Source organism: Cherax quadricarinatus, chromosome 61 (assembly GCF_038502225.1).
Source record: "Cherax quadricarinatus isolate ZL_2023a chromosome 61, ASM3850222v1, whole genome shotgun sequence".
Classification (NCBI taxonomy): Eukaryota; Metazoa; Arthropoda; class Malacostraca; order Decapoda; family Parastacidae; genus Cherax; species Cherax quadricarinatus.
The window spans coordinates 176,598-200,737 of NC_091352.1; the positions used below are offsets into that span (position 1 = coordinate 176,598).

The 24,140-nt window shown below is 45.8% G+C and overlaps 1 protein-coding gene across 7 annotated transcripts in view; it reads right to left on the reverse strand.

Annotated features, from left to right (window-relative positions):
• The window catches only part of LOC128699528 (calpain-A), a 116,172-nt gene extending 94,114 nt beyond the window's left edge, over window positions 1-22,058 (reverse strand). For all 7 annotated transcript variants that reach the window (XR_011393682.1, XM_070098070.1, XM_070098069.1 and 4 more), the window contains exons 1-3: window positions 21,846-22,058; window positions 20,909-21,061; window positions 3,243-4,587 (exon numbers count right to left, since the gene is read on the reverse strand). The gene's annotated coding sequence lies outside the window, so the exon portion shown is untranslated. The remainder of the gene's footprint in view (window positions 1-3,242; window positions 4,588-20,908; window positions 21,062-21,845) is intronic.
• Between the last annotated feature and the right edge of the window lie 2,082 nt (window positions 22,059-24,140).

The window sequence follows — 24,140 nt, forward strand, 5'->3', positions numbered from 1 at the left end:
GTACTGTGCCTTGTGGAACAGGGCTTTTTACCGTGGCTGCCTGTACTTTATTCTGTTTACTATTACTCTTTGTGCTCTATTTGTCAGGAAGTTGTAGATCCATGTACCAACTTTTCCCGCTATTCCTTTATCACGCATTTTGTGTGCTATTACACCATGGTCACACGTGTCAAAAGCTTTTGCAAAGTCTGGGTATACTACATTTGTATTTTATCTTCTACAGCATCCAGGACCTTGTCATAGTGGTCCAGTAACTGGGACAGGCAGGAGCAACCTGCTCTAAATCCGTGTTGCCCTGGGTTGTGTAACTGATGGGTATCTAGGTGGTTGGCGATCTTGCTTCTTAGAAAGATCTCAAAGATTTTTATGATATGGGATGTCAGTACTATCGGTCTGTAGTTCTTTGCAATTGGTTTACTGCCACATTTGTGGAGTGGGGCTATGTCTGTTATTTTTTAGTGTGTGTGTGGGATGACCCCAGTGTCCATGCTCCCTCTCCATAAAATGCTGAAGGCATGCGATAGGGGCTTCTTGCAATTCTTGATGAACACGGAGTTCCACGAGTCTGGGCCTAGGGCAGAGTGCATGGGCATGTCATTAATTACCTCTTCAAAGTCTTGTCATCTTTTGACTACCCCACACAGGATTTTCATGGATGTTAGACTAACCACTTACACTTTACTTCTTCCCCACCCTCCCTGCGAATTCAGGCTTCATTTACTGCTGCCTGCCCAGCTCACTTACGCCTTACATGTACTCGTGGCTCGTTCTTTGGGACCGGGGATAGCTCCCCGGCACGACCGAGACGCTGGGTGTTTTATCACCTGCTGCCTCTGTTCACCTAGCACTAAGTATGTACCTGAGTGTTAGTCGACTGTTGTGGGTTGCATCCTAGGGGAGATCAAAAGGCCCCAATGAAAATAATACGGGCCCTGAATATTAAAGGACCCCAATGAAAATAATACGGGCCCTGAATATTAAAGGACCCCAATGAAAATAATACGGGCCCTGAATATTAAAGGACCCCAATGAAAATAAGACGGGCACTAGCTTCAATGGATTATCTTGGGTTACTAACCTTCCGGGTTAAAAATCCGAAATCCTTATTTTTAACGAACTAATCACCGTGCCCACTAGTCTCGCTCACCCACCACCACCTTTACCCACTCGCTGCTCTCATATGCCCCACCCATCGTATTTTTTTTTTCTTTTGCGAGCGATAATGTATATATTGTCAGTCACCATGACCCAATCCTTCCCTTTATTTTAACAAATGATTCTAATAATCAACCAGATTTTAAAGAGGTGGACCGGTAAGCCAGCGGAAGGCCTCGGTCAGATGACCAAAAATTCCAGCTGTGGATCATCACCTTAGACCCGCGTCAGGAAACACTTGTCCTGTTTCCTGACAAGCCTTACCTAACTTGATCCTTCGTTTGCGGTAACTGTACTACAACCGAATTACATGCTATATTTAGTGTAGGGCTTACCAACCTTTTCTATGCCACGCACTCCTGGGAATTAATCATAGGGGGGGGGGGCGCTAAACCCGTAGGATTATACAGCGCATGCTGGGGAAAAGAGGTATTCAGGCTCAATGCAGGGAACCTGAGCACAGATCCATTTCCCTAGATCAAGAGCCCCTCACCAGCATCAAGGAACCTCCTTGAGGGGACACCCCCCTAGGAAATGTTTGATTAATGTTGCACTCCCTACAAAAGTAATATTACATTTGAAATTGAAGTCCGAGTTCTAATTTTTGAATCACAAATTGACCCAAATACATTACTGCGGGTGAACAAATTGATCTCGAGAACTAATTATAAACATGGGGAAACCTAAACCAGTAGGATTATACAGCAGTCAAAAACTAAGTCTTTAATTCTGTGCATATAACGAAAATCTAAAGTGATCAATTAGAAGTTATTGGTAAAATAAATGGAATTGTACTTTACATTAGAAGTCTTTCTTACACCCCTTGAAATACCCTCTGACATCCCTGGGGGTGGGTGTACCCCAGGTTGGGAACCCATGATTTAAAGGGTCATACAATACTTGGAGATTATTATAATCATAACTAAGCGCTAAACCCACAAGCAGCGCTCGGGGAAAGAAGATGTAATCAAAGTTACTTAAATACATACATTTGTATTTGGATTTTCATGCCCAAGATTTTTAGTAATTTTTAAGTCAATTTTTACGATTCCCTTCAAATCATTTCTCTGTGGGCTGGAATATTGTTGTACACTAACGGCGCCTTTCAAGGCAGGTTAAACTGCCGACCTGGAGAATGTAGAGAGAACCTTCACGGCACAAACAAGTACAATAAAACACCAAAATACTGGGAACGGTTGAGGTTCCCTGACTTGTATTCTCTGGAATGCAGGCGAGAAGATGCATGATAATATACACTTGGAAAATTCTAGAGGGATTTGTACCAAATTTGCACACGAAAATCACTCCCTACGATAGCAAAAGACTCAGCAGGCGGTGCAACATGCCCCCCACCAGTGAAAAGCAGGGCCGCCACAACACTAAGTGCCAGGGGCCCAAGACTGTTCAACTGCCTCCCAGCATTCATAAGGGGATTACCAATAGACCCCTGGCTGTCTTCAAGAAGGTGCTGGACAGGCACCTCAAGTCAGTACCTGACCAGCCAGGCCGTGGTTCGTACGTCTGGTTGCGTGCGGGCAACAGTAACAGCCTGGTTGATCAGACCCTGATCCACCACGAGGCCTGGTACAGACCGGGCCGCGGGGGCATTGACCCCCGAAACCCTCTCCAGGTATACTCAAAACTTATTTCTAAGTATTTTTATTTTAATCAGGTAAAGCTCTAAATTCGGAGGTTATATAGCACCTGGAGAATGCTAATTTTTCATCCTTTATTCAAGGAGGGGGAGCAAAAGTTCAGTTCCTTGATCAAGCTTCAACCCCCTTCACCAAGCTTCCTCCTTCACCAAGCCTCCTCCCCTTCACCAAGCTTCCTCCTTCACCAAGCCTCCTCCCCTTCACCAAGCTTCCTCCACCCCTTCACCAACATCATGGGACCCTTCTCGAGGTATTTTGGTAAACCACATTTTAGTTAGTCTTGTTGTAACACGAACGAAAACAATTGTATCTTACACAAACATTTTAAATACCAACCCCGACACTGTCTCAATATTTCATTAACACATTTTTTTCAATTCTGTACTAATTTAATTATCTAACAGCGTGTGATAACAGGTAACTCTGACACACCCTTTATCCTTTTCTTGTTCATCTAAATTTAATTTTTCCAGGGTAGAAGCGAGTGCAGTAAGTGTATGTGCACCACCCATTACACTCGAGAAGTGACTGAATTCGTCCTTACTGAGAACCACCACTACCATTCTCCCTTACAAACCCCCTCCTCCCCCCTACGCTCTCACCCTCCCTCCAACCCTCATAACCCAACTAATGCCTAAACTCCTTATTAATTATTGCAATACAAAACATTCTTGTTCTTTTTCTAATACAAAATTCTTGGGCTTCACTGTACATATCTGCCTTATGTTGATAATGATCCTTATCTTCAAGTTTATGACAATATTAATTAACTGGCAATGTTTAGCATGTGGCCGACTCATAGTTGCATCATACACGTTGAAATATATTTTTTTATATTTTATTTGGGGAAGCGCTGAACCCACAGGGATCATATAGCGCTTGGTGGATGATAAGTATTCAGGTTGGAACCTAGGAAAGGTCAATGGATTAAGTTCTGGCCGGCATCAAGGAACTTCCCTTGAACGGTGGGGCATAAGAGGTAAGCATGTTTGATACAAGAACGGCCAGTAGTTTCCATTCTTTTCATCAAGAACCTTCACAAGCATCATTATTACATTCTTGGGGGGAGGGGGGTGCGCTAAACACGTAGAGGCCATGGAACGCCTAGGGGAATGGAGCTAATTAGATTCGATCCAAGAAATGGGAGGTCACATGTAATTCCTTCAATAAAAAAGGCCCTCGCCAGCATCCAGGAAGAATATACTATTTTAAATTGCTAGGTACAGTATTAATTTTATTTACAGGGAATCGCTGACCCCGTATGAGTCATACAGTGCCTCGGAAGTTGAAGGCAATTAGTTTTAATCCAAGGAACCAGGAAAAGTGGAGAGCAAAGACAAGGGAATGAAGGCACCTCCCTAGAGGGGTGGAAGGTATGCATTGTCGGTACATGGCATCAAGCGCGGCGCGGCGCTGCGCCTGACACTCCTCCAAACTGGCTTACTCAGTCTTCACACTTGCTACTAATCAATCTTCAACATAGCACTGCCAGCTGAGCTTTGTACCAAGGCAACTTACTCTTCATATTAATAATATTTTATTACACATTGGAAAACGTTAAACACGTATTTTCATTTTAATCCGGGGAGAAGAGCTAAACCCGAATTTATTTTAATAAAGGGAAGCACTAAACCCGTAAGGATCTTGTAGCGAACGGGGACTGGGAGGCGCTCAGGTTTGATCCAAGGGGATGGAGCTTGAGTCCGGTGTACTGGACCAAGCTTCTCTCACTAGCATCGCCTCCCTCGAGGGAATTTGGTGCTCTATACACACGGTGCTGGAAAGAAAAATAACGTTTATAGTCAGAATTAATGGAGTGAATTGTACAATACTGCCCTAAATGGTAACCCAGAAAAGGAACAATGAAATTATCACTAGCAAAAAAAAATTTTGTTTCCAATCTCTTAAGGTTGCCACCGAGCAGGGCTCAAAGACGGCAATTCTCGACGCAGATGAGCCACAGACGTAGTAATTATTTTATTAGTCCCGAAGTATTAAGCGGAATAGTATAGACGAAGAGGAAATGGAGGTAACTACCTTACACAGTACTTATTATAACCAGGGTTAAGAGTTAACTCCTTAAGTTAAACAGCACATGAGGAATGGGAGATAACCACATTGTAACCAATAAAGAATATTATAACGTGCCAAATAACCCCTCTTCCCTCGCATACCATCAACACGACAACATTTGTATTTGCAAATATACTATACAATATTAAACAATACGAAGTTCAACGATGAGAAATTTCAATTACTCCGATATGGTAAACATGAGGAAATTAAAACTTCATCAGAGTACAAAACAAATTCCTTCCACAAAATAGAGTGGAAAACCAACGTCAAAGACCTGGGAGTGATCATGTCAGAGGATCTCACCTTCAAGGCCATAACATTGTATCAATCGCATCTGCTAGAAAAATGACAGGATGGATAATGAGAACCTTCAAAACTAGAGATGCCAAGCCCATGATGACATTCTTCAGGTCGCTTGTTCTATCTAGGCTGGAATATTGCTGCACGCTAACAGCACGTTACAAGGCAGGTGAAATTGCTGACCTAGAAAATGTATAGAGAACCTTCACGGCGCGCATAACGGAGATAAAACACCTCAATTACTGGGAGCGCTTGAAGTTCCTGAACCTGTATTCCCGGGAGAGATACACGATTATATACACCTGGAAAATCCTAGAGGGACTAGTACCGAACTTGCACACGAAAATCACTCACAACGAAAGCAAAAGACTCGGGAGACGATGCAATATCCCCCCAATGAAAAGCAGGGGTGTCACTAGCACGTTAAGAGACAATACAATAAGTGTCAGGGGCCCGAGACTGTTCAACTGCCTCCCAGCATACATAAGGGGCATTACCAATAGATCCCTGGCAGTCTTCAAGCTGGCACTGGACAAGCGCCTAAAGTCGGTACCTGACCAGCCGGGCTGTGGCTCGTACGTTGGATTGCGTGCAGTCAGCAGTAACAGCCTGGTTGATCAGGCTCTGATCCACCAGGAGGCCTGGTCACAGACCGGGCCGCGGAGGCGTTGACCCCCGGAACTCTCTCTAGGTAAACTCCAGGTAATACAAGGTCTAAAGCCATCAACAAACATTAAAAGGCTTTCCGACAGCGGGCTGCTCATAGTCAAATGTAATATTTACGGCTTTCACTGAAACCCACACAAAGGACCATCTTGACAACCAAATATGGATAACAGAGTATAACTTATTCAGACGCGACAGAAAGAACAATGTGGAGGGGCGGCCTGTATGTCCCTGAGTCACTCATTTGCTCGGAATTACTAAACACCACAAATGAGATAGCTGAAGTTTTGGCAGTAAAAACTGAGAACCAAAATCTTGTCAATGTGGCTGTAAAAAGCCTCCTGATGCAACTTCCCAACAATTCCAGGAACCGCTCTTGAAAACTGACCACTGTCTAGAAAATCTCCCAACTCCTGCCCCAAACATCTTACTGCTGGGTGATTTCAACTTAGACACCTAAAATGGAGGAATGTAGCAAATAATATTTAAGCAGAGAACCCCAGGAAGCAGCTCACACACACACAAGAGCTATTAAATCTCTTGACCTCATCTTCACTAATAATTATGATCTGGTACGAAATATAACAGTATCAAAGACAATACAGTTAGATAACAACAAACGAAAATTAACTCTGTGGCACTTGAGGTAAGGTCTCGGCACATTCCGCTAAGAAAAAAAAGAGATGTAAACTGGAAAGAGGTCAGTATATCTAAAATACGTAAGGAGGCACTGGCCAGAGAAATAGAAAATATCGAACTTAAGCTTAACGGCCCCTTTCAAAGCAGGCGAAATTGCATACCTGGAGAATATACAGAAAACTTTCACGGCACGTATAACTACGATAAAACACCTAAATTACTGGAAACGATTGAAGTCCCTTGATTTGTATTCCTTGGAACGCAGACGAGAAAAATACATGATAATATACATTTGGAAAATCCTAGAGGGATTAGTACCAAATTTGCACACGAAAATTACTCTTTACGAAAGCAAAAAACTGGGCAGGAGATGCAACATCCCCCCAATGAAAAGCAGGGGTACCACGAATACACTAAGAGACAACACAATAAGTGTCAGGGGTCCCAAAACTGCTCAACTGCCCCCCAGCATACATATAGGGGATTACAAATAGACCCCTGGTTGTCTTCAAGACAGAGCTGGATAAGCACCTAAAGTCAGTACCTGATCAGCCGGGCTTTGGTTCGTACGTTGGTTTACGTGCGGCCAGCAGTAACAGCCTGTTTGATCAGACCCTTATCCACCACGAGGCCTGGTCACAGACCGGACCGCAGGGAAGTTGATCCCCGAAACCCTCTCCAATTATACTCCAGGTAGGTAATCATACAGGAGGCGAGGAAACAGGAAGAACTTAAAGCCATAAATTAAATTTAAAAAAAAAATTCTTATGGCAAATCTAGGGCAAAAACTACATCCAGTATTGGACTCCTGCTTAAACAAGCTCGGACTTATACAGATGACAACAAAGAAATGAGTGAGATACTGAAGTCTTAATATGACTCTATCGTTTAGTGAGCCGTTAATCAGACTAAGGGTCGACATCTCTAAATGAATTTTTATGACCGAGACTCAAAATTTGGTTAATTCAAGAATTTCTGACAATCCTAACAACACAGGACTTTGAAAAAATAAATGACATGCCCATGCACCCTGCCCCAGGCCCAGACTCGTGAAACTCCATGTTCATCAAGATGTGCAAAAGCCCCTTTCACGTGCACTATTCTATGGAGAAGAAGCATGGACACAGGGGCCATCCCAGTCACTAAAAATAACAGCTGTAGCCCCACTCCAAAAGGGTGGCAGTAGAGCAGTTGCAAAGAATTACAGACCGACTGCACCAACGTCCCACATCATAAAAATCTAAGAAGCAAGATCGCCAACCACTTGGATATCTATCAGTCGCACAACCCAGGGCAGCATGGGTTTCAAGTAGGTCATGCCTGCCTCTCACAGCTACTGGATCACTAGTCTTGGATACACTGGAGAACAATTAAAATGCAGATGTAATATACACAGACTCTGTGAAAGCCATCGACAAGTGCGATTATGGCGTAATAGTACACAAAATGAGTGATAAAGGAATAATAGGAAAACTTGGTAGCTTGATCTAAAACTTCCTAACAAACAGAGCACAAAGAGTAACAGTAAAGAGAGTAAAGTCAAAGGAGGCTACAAATGTAAAGGACCTAGGAATGGTAATGTTAAAAAATCTCACTTTCAAGGATCACAACAATGTATCTACCACATCTGCTAGGAAAATGATATGATTAGTGTACAGCAATATTCCAGCCTAGAGAGGACACACGATTTGAAGAGAATCATCACTGTCTTTGCATCCCTTGTTTTGAGAAAATTCAAAACAAGGGATGCAAAGACAATGATGATTCTCTTCAAATCGTGCGTCCTCTCTAGGCTGGAATATTGCTGTACACTAACTTCCCCTTTCAAGGCAGGCAAAACTGTAGCCCTGGAGAATATAGAGAACGTTCACTGCAGATATAAGTGCCATAAAGCACCTAAATTACTGGGAACGGCTTAAGGCCGTTGAACTGTACTCCTTGAAACGCAGGTGAGAAAGATACATGATAATATACACTTGGAAAATCTTACGAGGGACTAGTCCCAAATCTACACACGGAAATCACTCCTTATGAAAGCAAAAGACTCAGCAGACGGTGCAACATCCCCACACTGAAAAGCAGGGGCTCTATGAGTACGCTAAGAGACAACACAAGACGTGACGTGGTTTGACAGAAAAGAATTTGTTGTAGACCAACTCGGACCACGATGTTGCCAGGGGTTGCAGAGTTGCTGGGGGAGCATTGAAATACAGTCAGAGAAAGGAATATCCCTGGGAAAGCAGGATGTCATGAACGGTTGACCAGGCGACCGAGTCTGCTTGTTCACTGCCCTGAACATGTGTACCCAGGCACCCAGTTCTATACGAAGGTCGATGGGATGAGGAGAGTTGAATTTCTGGATAGCATGTAGCACACTCTGGGAGTTAGAAACACCCTAAATGAGGAAGTGAACGTGGTTAAAATACTGAAAAGAAAGACCCTCTGCAGCCAAATGAGAGGGAAAAGATTTAAAAGGACAACGAGAGGATAGAAAACAGTAAAGTGGTAGACACCATATTTACAAAACATTATGCTAAGTCTGTAAGGGTGGTAGATAATGGACTGAGGCGGCAGATACAAAGACAGTACATTCTTCACCCCAGTTCTTCTCACATTCATAAGAATCACTAAACGCACAGGGGTCATACAGGAAGAATCATCACCAATTCGTTGGATGAAGAGCACCACCAGACCTTCACACACTTAAGGTATTGACAACCAAATTTTATTTACTGCACAAATTCACAACAAATAGTTACCGTACCAGATAACTGGAAGCTTAATGAGACACACTGGAAGCTTAATGAGACACACTGGAAGCTTAATGAGAAATTCACGCTAGAAGCTTAATGTTTTGGTTGTGTGAGTTAGTGGTGTGGTGGTTGTGTGCGGTATTAGCATGGTAGTGTGGTGGTAGTGTTGGGTATCAGTAGTGTGGTGGTATTGTTGGGTATCAGTAGTGTGGTGGTAGTGTTGGGTATCAGTAGTGTGGTGGTATTGTTGGGTATCAGTAGTGTGGTGGTAGTGTTGGGTATCAGTAGTGTGGTGGTATTGTTGGGTATCAGTAGTGTGGTGGTATTGTTGGGTATCAGTAGTGTGGTGGTAGTGTTGGGTATCAGTAGTGTGGTGGTAGTGTTGGGTATCAGTAGTGTGGTGGTAGTGTTGGGTATCAGTAGTGTGGTGGTATTGTTGGGTATCAGAAGTGTGGTGGTAGTGTTGGATATCAGTAGTGTGGTGGTAGTGTTGGGTATCAGTAGTGTGGAAGTAGTGTTGGGTATCAGTAGTGTGGTGGTAGTGTTGGGTATCAGTAGTGTGGTAGTAGTGTTGGGTATCAGTAGTGTGGTGGTAGTTGTGGGTGGTCAGTAGTGTGGTGGTAGTTGGGTCAGTAGTGTGGTGGTAGTGGGTCAGTAGTGTGGTGTCAGTGGGGTGGTAGTGTAAGGTGTCAGTAGTGTGGTGGTAGTGTAAGGTGTCAGTAGTGTGGTGGTAGTGTAAGGTGTCAGTAGTGTGGTGGTAGTGTGGTGTGGTAGTGTAAGGTGTCAGTAGTGTGTAGTGGTGGTAGTGTAAGGTGTCAGTAGTAGTGTGGTGGTAGTGTAAGGTGTCAGTAGTGTGGTGGTAGTGTAAGGTGTCAGTAGTGTGTCAGTAGTGTGGTGGTAGTGTAAGGTGTCAGTAGTGTGGTGGTAGTGTGGGGTGGTAGTGTAAGGTGTCAGTAGTGTGGTGGTAGTGTGGGGTGTCAGTAGTGTAAGGTGTAGTAGGTGTAGTGTGGGGTGGTAGTGTAAGGTGTCAGTAGTGTGGTGGTAGGTGTCAGTGGGGTGGTAGTGTAAGGTGTCAGTAGTGTGGTGGTAGTGTGGGGTGGTAGTGTAAGGTGGTTGTTGTGTGGGGTGGTAGTGTAAGGTGTCAGTAGTGTGGTGGTAGTGTGGGGTGGTAGTGTAAGGTGTCAGTAGTGTGGTGGTAGTGTGGGGTGGTAGTGTAAGGTGTCAGTAGTGTGGTGGTAGTGTGGGGTGGTAGTGTAAGGTGTCAGTAGTGTGGTGGTAGTGTGGGGTGGTAGTGTAAGGTGTCAGTAGTGAGGTGGTAGTTAGTGGTGGTAGTGTAAGGTGTCAGTGTGTAAGTGTAAGGTGTCAGTAGTAGTGTGGTGTGGGTGGTAGTGTAAGGTGTCAGTAGTGTGTGGTAGTGTGGGGTGGTAGTGTAAGGTGTCAGTAGTGTGGTGGTAGTAAGGTGTGTGGTGGTAGTGTAAGGTGTCAGTAGTGTGGTGGTAGTGGGGTGGTAGTGTAAGGTGTCAGTAGTGTGGTGGTAGTGTGGGGTGGTAGTGTAAGGTGTCAGTAGTGTGGGGTGGTAGTGTAAGGTGTGTAGTGTGGGGTGGTAGTGTAGTCAGTAGTGTGGTGGTAGTGTGGGGTGTCAGTAGGTGTCAGTAGTGTGTGTGGTAGTGTAAGGTGTCAGTAGTGTGTGGTAGTGTGGTGGTAGTGGGTGGTAGTGTAAGGTGTCAGTAGTGTGGTGGTAGTGTGGGGTGGTAGTGTAAGGTGTCAGTAGTGTGGTGGTAGTGTGGGGTGGTAGTGTAAGGTGTCAGTAGTGTGGTGGTAGTGTGGGGTGGTAGTGTAAGGTGTCAGTAGTGTGGTAGGTAGTCAGTAGTGGGTGGTAGTGTAAGGTGTCAGTAGTGTGGTGGTAGTGTGGGGTGGTAGTGTAAGGTGTCAGTGTGGTGGTAGTGTGGGGTGGTAGTGTAAGGTGTCAGTAGTGTGGTAGTGTAAGTGTAGTGGGTGGTAGTGTAAGGTGTCAGTAGTGTGGTGGTAGTGTGGGGTGGTAGTGTAAGGTGTCAGTAGTGTGGTGGTAGTGTGGGGTGGTAGTGTAAGGTGTCAGTAGTGTGGGGTGGTAGTGTAAGGTGTCAGTAGTGTGGTGGTAGTGTGGGGTGGTAGTGTAAGGTGTCAGTAGTGTGGTGGTAGTGTGGGGTGGTAGTGTAAGGTGTCAGTAGTGTGGTGGTAGTGTGGGGTGGTAGTGTAAGGTGTCAGTAGTGTGGTGGTAGTGTGGGGTGGTAGTAGTGTGGTGGTAGTGTGGGGTGGTAGTGTAAGGTGTCAGTAGTGTGGTGGTAGTGTGGGGTGGTGGTAGTGTAAGGTGTCAGTAGTGTGGTGGTAGTGTGGGGTGGTAGTGTAAGGTGTCAGTAGTGTGGTGGTAGTGTGGGGTGGTAATGTAAGCCGTCAGTAGTGTGGTGGTAGTGTGGGGTGGAAGTGTAAGGTGTCTGTAGTGTGGAGGTAGTGTGGGGTGGTAGTGTAAGGTGTCAGTAGTGTGGGGTGGCAGTGTAAGGTGTCAGTAGTGTGATGGTAGTGTAAGTGTAAGTAGTGTGGGGTGGTAGTGTAAGTAGTGTGGTGGTAGTGTGGGGTGGTAGTGTAAGGTGTCAGTAGTGTGGTGGTAGTGTGGGGTGGTAGTGTAAGGTGTCAGTAGTGTGGTGGTAGTGTGGGGTGGTAGTGTAAGGTGTCAGTAGTGTGGTGGTTGTGTGGGGTGGTGGTAAGGTAGTGTGGGGTGGTAGTGTAAGGTGTGTGGGGTGGTAGTGTAAGGTGTCAGTAGTGTGGTGGTAGTGTAAGGTGTCAGTAGTGTGGTGGTAGTAGTGTAAGGTGTAGTAGTGTGGGGTGGTAGTGTAAGGTGTCAGTAGTGTGGGGTGGTAGTGTAAGGTGTCAGTAGTGTGGTGGTAGTGTAAGGTGTCAGTAGTGTGGTGGTAGTGTAAGGTGTGGTAGTGTAAGGTGTCAGTAGTGTGGGTGGTAGTGTGTGGTGGTAGTGTAAGGTGTCAGTAGTGTGGTGTGTAGTGTAGTGGGTGGTAGTGTAAGGTGTCAGTAGTGTGGTGGTAGTATGGGGTGGTAGTGTAAGGTGTCAGTAGTGTGGTGGTAGTGTGGGGTGGTAGTGTAAGGTGTCAGTAGTGTGGTGGTAGTGTGGGGGGTGGTAAGTCAGTAAGGGTGTCATGGTAGTGTAAGGTGTCAGTAGTATGGTAGTGTGGGTGGTAGTGTAAGGTGTCAGTAGTGTGGTGGTAGTGTAGTGGTGTCAGTAGTGTGGGGTGGTAGTGTAAGGTGTCAGTAGTGTGGTGGTAGTGTGGGGTGGTAGTGTAAGGTGTCAGTAGTGTGGGGTGGTAGTGTAAGGTGTCAGTAGTGTGGGGTGGTAGTGTAAGGTGTCAGTAGTGTGGTGGTAGTGTGGGATGGTGGTAGTGTGGGGTGGTAGTGTAAGGTGTCAGTAGTGGTGGTAGTGTGTGGTGGTAGTGTAAGGTGTCAGTAGTGTGGGGTGGTAGTGTAAGGTGTCAGTAGTGTGGTGGTAGTGTGGGGTGGTAGTGTAAGGTGTCAGTAGTGTGGTGGTAGTGTAAGGTGTCAGTGTGGTGGTAGTGTGGGGTGGTAGTGTAAGGTGTCAGTAGTGTGGTGGTAGTGTGGTAGTGGTGTCAGTAGTGTAAGTGTAAGGTGTCAGTAGTGTGGTGGTAGTGTGTGGTGGTAGTGTAAGGTGTCAGTAGTGTGGTGGTAGTGTGGGGTGGTAGTGTAAGGTGTCAGTAGTGTGGTGGTAGTGTAAGGTGTCAGTAGTAGTGGGGTGGTAGTGTAAGGTGTCAGTAGTGTGGTGGTAGTGTGGGGTGGTAGTGTAATGTGTCAGTAGTGTGGTGGTAGTGTGGGGTGTGTGGTAAGGTGTGTAAGGTGTCAGTAGTGTGGTGGTAGTGTAGTGTGGTGGTAGTGTAAGGTGTCAGTAGTGTGTGGTAGTGTAAGGTGTCAGTAGTGTGGTGGTAGTGTGGTGGTAGTGTAAGGTGTCAGTAGTGTGGTGGTAGTGTAAGGTGTCAGTAGTGTAGTGGGGTGGTAGTGTAAGGTGTCAGTAGTGTGGTAGTGTAAGGTGTCAGTAGTGGGTGGTAGTGTAAGGTGTCAGTAGTGTGGTGGTAGTGTGGGGTGGTAGTGTAAGGTGTCAGTAGTGTGTGGTAGTGTAGTGTAGTGTGGTGGTAGTGTAAGGTGTCAGTAGTGTGGTGGTAGTGGTAGTGTAAGGTGTCAGTAGTGTGGTGTGGTAGTGTAAGGTGTCAGTAGTGTGGTGGTAGTGTAAGGTGTCAGTAGTGTGATGGTAGTGTAAGGTGTCAGTAGTGTGGTGGGAGTGTAAGGTTTCAGTAGTGTGGTGGTAGTGTAAGGTGTCAGTAGTGTGATGGTAGTGTAAGGTGTCAGTAGTGTGTTGGTAGTGTGGGGTGGTAGTGTAAGGTGTCAGTAGTGTGGTGGTAGTGTGGGGTGGTAGTGTAAGGTGTCAGTAGTGGGGTGGTAGTGTAGTGTAGTGGGTGGTAGTGTAAGGTGTCAGTAGTGTGGTGGTAGTGTAAGGTGTCATTAGTGTGGTGGTAGTGTAAGGTGTCAGTAGTGTGGTGGTAGTGTAAGGTGTCAGTAGTGTGGGGGTAGTGTAAGGTGTCAGTAGTAGTAGTGGTGGTAGTGTGTCAGTAGTGTGGTGTAGTGGGTGGTAGTGTAAGGTGTCAGTAGTGTGGTGGTGTGTGGGGTGTAGTGTAAGGTGTGGTAGTGTAAGGTGTCAGTAGTGTGGTGGTTGTGTGTGGTGGTAGTGTAAGGTGTCAGTAGTGTGGTGGTAGTGTAGGGTGTCAGTAGTGTGGTGGTAGTGTAAGGTGTGTAGTGTGGTGGTAGGTGTCAGGTGTCAGTAGTGTGTGGTGGTAGTGTAAGGTGTCAGTAGTAGTGTGGTGGTAGTGTAAGGTGTCAGTAGTGTGGTGGTAGTGTGGGGTGGTAGTGTAAGGTGTCAGTAGTGTGGTGGTAGTGTGGGGTGGTAGTGTAAGGTGTCAGTAGTAGTGTGGTGGTAGTGTAAGGTGTCAGTAGTGTGGTGTAGTGTGGGGTGGTAGTGTAAGGTGTCAGTAGTGTGGTGGTAGTGTGGTGGTGGTAGTGTAAGGTGTCAGTAGTGTGGTGGTAGTGGTAGTGTAAGGTGTCAGTAGTGTGGTGGTAGTGTCAGTAGTGGGTGGTAGTGTAAGGGTCAGTAGTGTGGTGGTAGTGTAAGGTGGTAGTGTGGTGTAGTAGTGTGGTGGTAGTGTAAGGTGTCAGTAGTGTGGTGGTAGTGTAAGGTGTCAGTAGTGTGGTGGTAGTAGTGTGGTGGTAGTGTAAGGTGTCAGTAGTGTGGTGGTAGTGTAAGGTGTCAGTAGTGTGGTGGTAGTGTGGGGTGGTAGTGTAAGGTGTCAGTAGTGGTAGTGTGGTGGTAGTGTAAGGTGTCAGTAGTGTGGTGTCAGTAGTGTGGGGTGGTAGTGTAAGGTGTCAGTAGTGTGTGGTAGTGTAAGGTGTCAGTAGTGTGGTGGTAGTGTGCAAGGTGTCAGTAGTGTGGTGGTAGTGTGGGGTGGTAGTGTAAGGTGTCAGTAGTGTGGTGGTAGTGTGTATGCACAAGGCTTATTCCTCTAAGAAAAAGGAGGAGTAGATGTAAAATAGAAAGAGACAGGCGCTCCCTTTACAGGCGACGGAAAAGAATAACAGAGCGGCTAAAAGAGGTCAATATATCTGAAATGCGTAGGGAGACACTGGCCAGAGAAATAGCAAGCATCGAACTTAAGCTAAAAGAATCCTTTAGGAGTCAGGAATCGCGGGAAGAACTAAAAGCCATAAATGAAATCGAAAGAAACCCAAAGTATTTCTTCTCCTATGCCAAATCAAAATCGAGAACAACGTCCAGCATTGGGCCCCTACTTAAACAAGATGGGTCCTACACAGATGACAGCAAGGAAATGAGTGAGCTACTCAAGTCCCAATATGACTCAGTTTTTAGCAAGCTGCTAACCAGACTGAGAGTCGAAGATCAAAATGAATTTTTTTATGAGAGAGCCACAAAATTTGATTAACACAAGCCTATCCGATGTTATCCTGACGCCAAATGACTTCGAACAGGCGATAAATGACATGCCCATGCACTCTGCCCCAGGGCCAGACTCATGGAACTCTGTGTTCATCAAGAACTGCAAGAAGTCCCTATCACGAGCCTTTTCCATCCTATGGAGAGGGAGCATGGACACGGGGGTCGTCCCACAGTTACTAAAAACAACAGACATAGCCCCACTCCACAAAGGGGGCAGTAAAGCAACAGCAAAGAACTACAGACCAATAGCACTCACATCCCATATCATAAAAATCTTTGAAAGGGTCCTAAGAAGCAAGATCACCACCCATCTAGAAACCCATCAGTTACACAACCCAGGGCAACATGGGTTTAGAACAGGTCGCTCCTGTCTGTCTCAACTATTGGATCACTACGACAAGGTCCTAAATGCACTAGAAGACAAAAAGAATGCAGATGTAATATATACAGACTTTGCAAAAGCCTTCGACAAGTGTGACCATGGCGTAATAGCGCACAAAATGCGTGCTAAAAGAATAACAGGAAAAGTCGGTCGATGGATCTATAATTTCCTCACTAACAGAACACAGAGAGTAGTCGTCAACAGAGTAAAGTCCGAGGCAGCTACGGTGAAAAGCTCTGTTCCACAAGGCACAGTACTCGCTCCCATCTTGTTCCTCATCCTCATATCCGACATAGACAAGGATGTCAGCCACAGCACCGTGTCTTCCTTTGCAGATGACACCCGAATCTGCATGACAGTGTCTTCCATTGCAGACACTGCAAGGCTCCAGGCGGACATCAACCAAATCTTTCAGTGGGCTGCAGAAAACAATATGAAGTTCAACGATGAGAAATTTCAATTACTCAGATATGGTAAACATGAGAAAATTAAATCTTCATCAGAGTACAAAACAAATTCTGGCCACAAAATAGAGCGAAACACCAACGTCAAAGACCTGGGAGTGATTATGTCGGAGGATCTCACCTTCAAGGACCATAACATTGTATCAATCGCATCTGCTAGAAAAATGACAGGATGGATAATGAGAACCTTCAAAACTAGGGAGGCCAAGCCCATGATGACACTCTTCAGGTCACTTGTTCTATCTAGGCTGGAATATTGCTGCACACTAACAGCACCTTTCAAGGCAGGTGAAATTGCCGACCTAGAAAATGTACAGAGAACTTTCACGGCGCGCATAACGGAGATAAAACACCTCAATTACTGGGAGCGCTTGAGGTTCCTAAACCTGTATTCCCTGGAACGCAGGAGGGAGAGATACATGATTATATACACCTGGAAAATCCTAGTGGGACTAGTACCGAACTTGCACACGAAAATCACTCACTACGAAAGCAAAAGACTTGGCAGACGATGCACCATCCCCCCAATGAAAAGCAGGGGTGTCACTAGCACGTTAAGAGACCATACAATAAGTGTCAGGGGCCCGAGACTGTTCAACTGCCTCCCAGCACACATAAGGGGGATTACCAACAGACCCCTGGCAGTCTTCAAGCTGGCACTGGACAAGCACCTAAAGTCAGGGTATTAGTGTGGGTCGAGTTTTGCGCACTACCAGCAGATGTTAGAAATAATGCCGGATCAGCCGGATTGTGATTGTGGGTCTGCGTGGTGCTAGCACAAACAGTCTGGTTAACCAGGTGACCAAGGGAGACCTGGCCCAAGGCTCCCTGCGAGGGTAGATCCCTGGAAAGCAGTCCCAGGTGTACCATCATGAGGTATTATTAGTGTTGGTATGTAGTAGCCAAGCAACCAGTATACACACGCATCACAACACATACTTGTAGCAACATTGATCACCTGTCCTTAACCTCTGTTATTAAGAGTAAACCACAACACTTGTACCCCATTGCTCTCCATATATCTACTATAGTGGTAATTCACAAACCTGGTAATATAATTATTATATGCATTAGGAAGTGCTACACCCGTAGGGAGCATAAATCTCTTGAGAAATGGAAGGAAATCATGTTTGATGTGAGGAAGAAGGAACTAATTCCCTTGTTCAAGATCCTTCACCAGCATCAAGGAAACTTTCTTGAAGGAACAGCGAAAAAAATAATATAGCTACTTCCCCCCTCCACCCTGGCACTCTCTACCCCCTCCCTGGCACTCTCCACTCCCTGGCACTCTCCACCCCCTCCCTGGCACTCTCCACACCCTCCCTGGCACTCTCCACTCCCTGGCTCTCTCAACACCATCCCTGGCACTCTCCACTCCCTGGCACTCTAAACCCCCTCCCTGGCACTCTCCACTCCCTGGCACTCTCCACCCCCTCCCTGGCACTCTCCACTCCCTGGCACTCCCCCCACTCCAGGTCTCTCTACACTCCCTGGCACTCTCCACCCCCTCCCTGGCACTCTCCACCCCGTCCCTGGCACTCTCCACTCCCTGGCACTCTCCACCCCCTCCCTGGCACTCTCCACTCCCTGGCACTCTCTACCCCCTCCCTGGCACTCTCCACTCCCTGGCACTCTCCACCCCCTCCCTGGCACTCTCCACTCCCTGGCACTCTCTACCCCCTCCCTGGCTTTCTCCACTCCCTGGCACTCTCCACCCCCTCCCTGGCACTCTCCACCCCGTCCCTGGCACTCTCTACCCCCTCCCTGGCTGTCTCCACTCCCTGGCACTCTCCACCCCCTCCATGGCTCTCTCCACTCCCTGGCACTCTCCACCCCCTCCCTGGTTCTTTCCACTCCCTGGCACTCTCCACACTCCCTGGCACTCTCTACCCCCTCCCTGGCACTCTCCACTCCCTGGCACTCTCCACACTCCCTGGCACTCTCCACCCCCTCCATGGCTCTCTCCACTCCCTGGCACTCTCCACCCCCTCCCTGGTTCTCTCCACTCCCTGGCACTCTCCACCCCCTCCCTGGGTCTTTCCACTCCCTGGCACTCTCCACACTCCCTGGCACTCTCCACCCCCTCCATGGCTCTCTCCACTCCCTGGCACTCTCCACCCCCTCCCTGGTTCTCTCCACTCCCTGGCACTATCCACCCCCTCCCTGGCACTCTCCACTCCCTGGCACTCTCCACACTCCCTGGCACTCTCCACCCCCTCCATGGCTCTCTCCACTCCCTGGCACTCTCCACCCCCTCCCTGGTTCTCTCCACTCCCTGGCACTATCCACCTCCTCCCTGGCTCTCTCCACTCACTGGCACTCTCCACACTCCCAGGCATTCTCCACCCCCTCCATGGCACTCTCCACTCCCTGGCACTCCACCCCCTCCATGGCTCTCTTCACTCCCTGGCACTCTCCACCCCCTCCCTGGAACTCTCCACCCCTTCCCTGGCTCTCCACTCCCTCTCTCTCCACCCCCTCCCTGTCACTCTCCACCCCCTCCCTGGCTCTCTCCACTCCCTGGAACTCTCCACCCCCTCCCTGGCACTCTCCACCCCCACCCAGGCTCTCTCCACTCCCTGGAACTCTCCACCCCTTCCCTGGAACTCTCCATCTCCTCCATGGCACTCTCCAACCCCTCCTTGGCACTCTCCACCCCCTCCCTGGAACTCTCCACCCCTTCCCTGGAACTCTCCATCTCCTCCATGGCACTCTCCACTCCCTCTCTGGAACTCTCCACCCCCTCCCTGGCACTCTCCACCCCCTCCTTGGCTCTCTCCACTCCCTGGAACTCTCCACCCCTTCCCTGGAACTCTCCATCTCCTCCATGGCACTCTCCACCCCCTCCCAGGCTCTCTCCACTCCCTCCCTGGCACTCTCCACTCCCTCCCTGGAACTCTCCCTCCCTGGCACTCTCCACTCCCTCTCTGGAACTCTCCACCCCCTCCCTGGCACTCTCCACCCCTTCCCTGGAACTCTCCATCTCCTCCATGGCACTCTCCACCCCCTCCCTGGCACTCTCCACTCCCTCCCTGGCACTCTCCACTCCCTCCCTGGAACTCTCCACCCCCTCCCTGGCACTCTCCACATACCGTGTCACATTCTACAGCATTGGTCACACCTCATTTCTGGCGACAATACAGAGATGAAATTAGGGATAGCCGATTCAAGAAACAAGGATAATTATTTAATTATTATATTCATAAAATATGATAAATCCATACCTTATGAAGTGCTACGAGCTAAGAAAATCTATTGGCAAAGGGAAACAGTGTGATGAATTGAAGTCAAAGTTGTTACACTAAGTCATTACCCATTCTATAGTACGCGATAATCTACCCTTATCTCGCTAAGAATATTTATGCATGTGAATCTAAAATAGCAAATCATTAAACCTGTCGCTTCTCAAATATCTGCTGTTAGAATGACCATGTAATCAAGTTCTGGAGAGCATTCACCCCTCCCTATTCAAAGGTTTAAACCCACTCAATGTACAAAATATCCACACTTACTACTGTGTTTACTATGCTTATATATAGAACTGTGGGAGGGATGTGCGAAGGTTAAGGAGCGAGAGGTAAGGGTGTATAAAGTTACGGGTTATAAGAGGTCCAAGTAAAATTAAAATCAAAATTGGAGAAACAGGCTAATGTTAGTTAGAAACTCAAATCTGCATCAGCGAGCACAATGAGTGGGGTTGTATTAATGTTGCTAGAATTACCCACAATATGTTAGGTAAAAGCACAAGTGCAAATTGAACGTTCTACCATATTGTATTACTACTACTACTACTACAACTAATATTACTACTATCACTAGTATTACACCTCACTAAGCCTATCTATACCTTCTGTGTCCATGTATTGTTTGTAATGACTTGATAAAGCTCCTGGAGAGCGAAACGTTGCCACAATAAAATGTCACATTAGTTGCACTTGTGATTTTACCTAACAATGAGTGGGGTTGAAATTGTGGCCCGGTGACCTGGTGGCTAAAGCTCTCGCTTCACACACGGAGGGCTCGGGTTCGATTCCCGGCGGGTGGAAACATTTCGACGCATTACCTTACACCTGTTGTCCTGTTCACCTAGCAGCAAATAGGTACCTGGGTGTTAGTCGACTGGTTTGGGTCGCATCCTGGGGGACAAGACTGAGGACCACAATGGAAATAAGTTACAGTCCTCGATGACGCACTGACTTTCTTAGGTTATCCTGGGTGGCTAACCCTCCGGGGTTAAAAATAGAAGAGAATCTTATCTCTTGTTTAAACGAAGGAAGTCATACTAAAGGTATTATGTCATCTTGGGCTGATAGGAAGATAAAAATATGATAATTATATTCAAGTTTTTAAAAAAATATAACAAAATGACAAGGAAAAGTTCATTACCCCACATATGGCACAAATTACTAACTCAGAAAAAAAGAGCTACTGATAGAATAGTGGAAAGTTTGTTTTCATAAGATGGTAGATCAATGGAGTGCTTTACAAGAGGCAGTAAATGCTAAAACTAGTGGAAACGTTAAAAACTTTGAGTAAATACTGTAGCCAGGATGCTACAAGCCTAGCTCTACTCCTGTAGCTACAAGCCTAGCTCTACTCCTGTAGCTACACACTGGCAATCACATCTGCGTCCTGTACATTTTTTTAAAATAAAATATGCATTTGTAATTACTGTATAACTACATATGCTAAGATAGAAGCATTTGACTCGGTACTGAATAACATATGGAGAAAAGCAAGCTGAAGTTGTGGAGAAGTACCTTAGTGGAAGGCAGATGCAAGGAAGCTTAACACTGGAGCCAGAAGGAGAGAAGTATGGAAAAGGCAGCAGACAGCAGCACCAGCAGCGGCATCATCAGAGAATGAACCACCATCTGAGACTTTTCCTCTCAATTTGTTCCACCAGGAGGTTGCTGGAAAGTAAATAAAACAAACTTAATCCAAATTATTTTTTTTCAACATGGTGGCCGTCTCCCACCACCAAGGCAGGGTTACCCACACTATGGATTCAATGTAAACAAATAATTACTGTACACTATTATTTAATCTTTTTCTAAAATATTTCTTGAATAAATTGCATCAATATTGGGTAGTGTATACGAATGTTTGGTGCAAATGTGACGAGTTCATATTTTTGTGGTGGAAATTTGTCAAGAAAAGTTTTTCTTTTTAATCTTTTCTTCTGAGAAATCTGAATTTCAAACCGAGCGAAATAAATTAAACGATTTCACTATAGCTCAATACTTAGCACAAAGTAAATATGTTTATATTCATTAAAATTATTTGACGTTTATATTTATTCTAGGTAATATATTAACTTTGTTACTAAGTTAGTGTAATAAGTGTGATAGATTCACAAAATACTCCAATACTAGTATTTGGTATATCAGTACCAACAAACTGTGAACTAAAGACACATTTGCAATGCTTAGAACATTTATTAAGGATTGACTAGAGTCCCTATTGGGTAAAACGTTTCCTTAACAAGTGTCTTAAGTGTTGCACGTGGTATAATCCAAAAATAAAATTACTCTGAGCAAGGTTTTTGCTCTAAGCAACTGAACATCACTTAATTATGACCTTTGTTTCTCACATGACACATGAATGCTCAGTGTTTTTATTAGCCTCTAAATACACACATCACAGATCATTCCATTCCTAAAATATTTCAATACTTTTTATTTACAAATGACTCACACTTGTCATCCAGGATGTCATCCTCCTCAAGACCACCACAGGTCCGATAGGGAACTTTCTTAGGGCATTTTGGGTCTGAGTATACACCACGAATGGAGATGGTTGGGCTATGGAGGATGCCACCAGCTAGGATACGCGAGAAGTCGAGCTCTAGCTGTCCAGCCTGTGGACCTACATAAAAATGTCATCGTTAGCTATATGGTAACTGACCAAGTAGCATGAAGTGGATGGATGAGTAGTAATGATCAAGAAACTAAGAAACCGGTGAGATAACATAATACAAGGGTCAAGAAATTACGGAAATTAGAGAAATAAGGTACAACAAAATTAATATGAGGTAAATTATTACAATCAAAACTAAGGGCTAAACAAACAAGGGCCAATATGAGGTAAAGATGACCAGGAAAAACGTCTTCAAGGGAGCATTGTTACGATGTCAATTTAAATTTGATGATTATTAAAAACTGATTTATTTTATTTTTAAACATGTATATTTACTATGGGCTTCTGTAAATTCAATATGTTGAAAACAATGTAAAGAGTATAAAACAACAAAAGATTTGAGATAAATATATGGCACTATTTTTTAATACGTCGGCTGTCTCCCACCGAGGTAGGGTGACCCAAAAAAGAAAAATACTTTCATCATCATTCACACATAATCACTGTCTTTGCAGAGGTGCCCAAATATAACAGTTTAGGTGTTACTCCAAACAGCAAATATCCCAAACCACTCCTTTAAAGTGCAGGCATTGTACTTCCCACCTCCAAAGCTCAAGTCCAGCTAACCAGTTTCCCTGGATCCCTGCTCACACTCCAACAGCTCGTCAGATCCCAAAACCATTCGTTACCATTCACCACTCCAGGTAACTTTCTAACAAGCTCACACATGCCTGCTGCATGTCCAGGGCCCTTGCACACAAAATCTCTTTTACCTCCTCCCTCCATCCTTTCCTAGGACGACCCTTACCCCTCCACTACAGATTCATACACCCTCCAAGTCAACCTATTTTGTTTCAACCTCTCTAAATGACCAAACTACCTCAGTAACCCCTATTCAGCCTTCTGAATAATACTCTTAGTAACTCTACACCATCTCATAATTTCCATACTACGAATTCTCTGCACAATATTTACACCACACATTGCCCTTAGATACGACATGTCCACTGCCTCCAGCCTCCTCCTCGCTGCAGCATTCACAACCCATTCCTTACACCCATACAAGTGTTGGTACCACTATACTCTCGTACATTCCCCTCTTTGCCTCCCTGGATAACGTTTATTGTCTCCACAGATACCTCAATGCACCACTCACCTTTTTTCCTTAATCAATTCTATGGTTAACCTCATCCTTCAAACCCATCTACTGACAAATCTACTCCCAAATATCTGAATACGTTCACTTCTTCCATACTCCCTCCCTCCAATGTGATATCCAATTTTTCTTTACCTAACACGTTTGATACCCTCGTCACCTTACTCTTATCTATGTTCACTTGCAACTTTCCTTACACACACTCCCAAACTCGTTCACTAACCTTTGCAACTTCTCTTTAGAATCTCCGAAAAGCACAGTATCACCAGCAAAAAGTAACTGTCAACTCCCATTTCGTATTTGATTCTGCATAATTTAATCCCGTCCCTCTCCCCAAACACCCTAGCATTTACTTCTTTTACAACTCCATCTATAAATGTGTTAACCATGGTGACATTACACATCCCTGTCTAAAACCAACTTTTACTGGAAAGTAATCTCCCTCTCTCCTACACACCCAAATCTGAGCCTCACTATCCCCATGATGACACTCTTCAGGTCGCTTGTTCTATCTAGGCTGGAATATTGCTGCACACTAACAGCCCATTACAAGGCAGGTGAAATTGCTGACCTAGAAAATGTACAGAGAACCTTCACGGCGCGCATAACGGAGATTAAAAACCTGAATTACTGGGAGTGCTTGACGTTCCTGAACCTGTACTCCCTGGAATGCAGGCGGGAGAGATGCATGATTATATACACCTGGAAAATCCTAGAGGTACTAATACCGAACTTGCACACGAAAATCACTCACAACGAAAGCAAAAGACTTGGCAGACGATGCAACATCCCCCCAATGAAAAGCAGGGGTGTCACTAGCACGTTAAGAGATAATACAATAAGTGTCAGGGGCCCGAGACTGTTCAACTGCCTCCCAGCATACATAAGGGGGACTACCAATAGACCCCTGGCTGTCTTCAAGCAGGCACTGGACAGGCACCTAAAGTCGGTACCTGACCAGCCGGGCTGTGGCTCGT